Source organism: Polistes canadensis, unplaced genomic scaffold (genome assembly GCF_001313835.1).
Source record: "Polistes canadensis isolate GaletaPanama2010 unplaced genomic scaffold, ASM131383v1 scaffold_220, whole genome shotgun sequence".
NCBI lineage: Eukaryota > Metazoa > Arthropoda > Insecta > Hymenoptera > Vespidae > Polistes > Polistes canadensis.
In genome coordinates, this window is record NW_014569767.1 from 47,288 (window position 1) to 49,514 (window position 2,227).

The window sequence follows — 2,227 nt, forward strand, 5'->3', positions numbered from 1 at the left end:
TATATAGTATTTTTATAAATAATGTTTATTATTTTTTCGATTTATTTTATTTTTATTTTTAAATATTTTGAACATTTTGAGATATACTAATAAATATTAATTTGTACTCAAATTTCTATTTAAATAACGAATTTTAGCTACTTTTTTACATGACGAGAATACTCGCTATAACATAAAATATTGTCACTTCTCCACGACGAGTATAATAACTATCTAAAAGTATCAGTATTTTTTAATTGTATTATCATATGATATCTTTCTATTATTTTTGTTGATATATATACCGGTAATTTTCATTGTTTTTATATTTTATTTAATTATTAATAAATGTTTCATCTAGTATTTATAAAATTTTATTTCTTTTGGATATTACAAAATAAAAAGATAATAATTTCAAAATTTGATCAAATTGCCACAAATTTTTATCAAATAAAAAATATCGATACGCTACTAATATTTTTCGATTGCATCCTCTGATATTTTTATCGATATTTAGTTTTTAAATTTTATTATAAATTCAAGATTTTTTGAAGTAAAAATTAAAAACTGTAATTCTATTTTCATTAACACGTATATATGTTATTGTATAATATATTAGTAAATTTATACCAAAACCAAAATAATATCGGTACCGCAATAATACTAAAATTGCAGTAATAATTATCAATTTTTCTGAAAATATAATATTATAATCACAAAGGAGAAGAAGTTTTTCAATTGTTAGAACGTCATAATTCTCTCTTACGGCTATAATTAATATACCACTGTTTGTTAAAGATTAAGCATACATCTCTTATTGTTAGTGATTCAACAACAACATAAATGTTATACGACAGAGCTATTTGTATCATTTGTCAAGGTATATTTGTTTTAAAAATTATTTTATTCGTATTTATTCACTTCTCTATAAAACTTCTCATTTTATAATAAAAAAATCTTTCTGATTCTTTTAATTCGTCACGTAATGTATTGTAATAGGATATTTGGTTAAGTACCCTTTTAGCCAATGTCGCCAAGGGCTGCTCTTTCCTTCCAGACTGCCATAAGGATAATCTGAAGATAATATTTTAGAATTTTAGAAATTAGAAATAAAGAATTTTTGAAAATTAAATTCGTTAGATGAAATATAACTTTAATAATATCACCATCATAAATCAAGGTCAAAAGGTAACAAATTCTTATTTGTAAAATATATAGTGTCACTAAAAATATAAGAAATACTATAATTATTAGCCATGATAATATCCTTAGCGATGTATTATCAAGACTTACAAAAATGTGAATTTATTACTTGATTGTTGGTAAATATTTTTTTATTATTTTTTACTATTGATTAACAGAACCACCTACTATGTCTACAATAAAAATAGCTGAAACATTTTCGTCATTATGTTAATTTTCGGGAATATATTTCGGTTTTGTGTTAGTAATAAAAAATGTTTCAACACCGCTATTTTTAGTATTTTGGCATTGAGTAACCGTGTAAAATATTTGTACCCAAAAAATAACAATATCAAGTATCTTAAGTAATCTATAAGTAAGTTAATTCGTAGGATTTATTGGAACCAATAAACAATGAAATTGATTCAATGAGATTGCGACTAAGCATTATAGATATATTTAGAAAATAAAAGTAATAGAATCTACGATTTCGCGCCACTGATGAAGTTGCTTATGTAATATTTCCCAACAAGAAATAATTCATAGTCTTACGATCAACGGTTCTCCTAACAACAAAGCAGGATACGTTACATCATAATTAACATGAAACATTGTTGTTACTTCAATCGAAAGTATTCCATCTTGTTGTTATGGAAAATATAATAGGATAAGATAAATTATAGTTGACTTTGCTAAATATATCCCCGAAATGAGGAGCCATCTTTGCGGTATTCTCCAATTTTCACCTTGACGACACCCCGGAGGCTCAATTTGCGTTGCCAGGATGATGAAGACTTGTCGAGCTTATGAGATATAACCTAAAATCATGCAATGTTTGATGTAATATTTAGCATGATGAATAAACAGAAATTTATTTAACAACAAACGTGTTATCTACATAAAAAGGAATTTATATAACATGAAAAAAATAATCTCGATTTGACGAATGTCAAAAATAATAACGATTACTAATTTTTGTATCGAAGAGAAACAAACAAGAATTTAACACAAAAGATTAAATAAATAAATAAACGTGCCAAAACCCATTTTTATAATTTATAAATAT

General features: G+C 24.4%; 1 long non-coding RNA gene across 1 annotated transcript in view; it reads right to left on the minus strand.

Annotated features, from left to right (window-relative positions):
- Window positions 1-1,258: 1,258 nt before the first annotated feature.
- The window catches only part of LOC106790184, a 108,743-nt gene continuing 107,774 nt past the window's right edge, over window positions 1,259-2,227 (minus strand). Inside the window, exon 3 of the long non-coding RNA XR_001382060.1 lies at window positions 1,259-1,979. This is a non-coding gene — a long non-coding RNA (uncharacterized LOC106790184). The remainder of the gene's footprint in view (window positions 1,980-2,227) is intronic.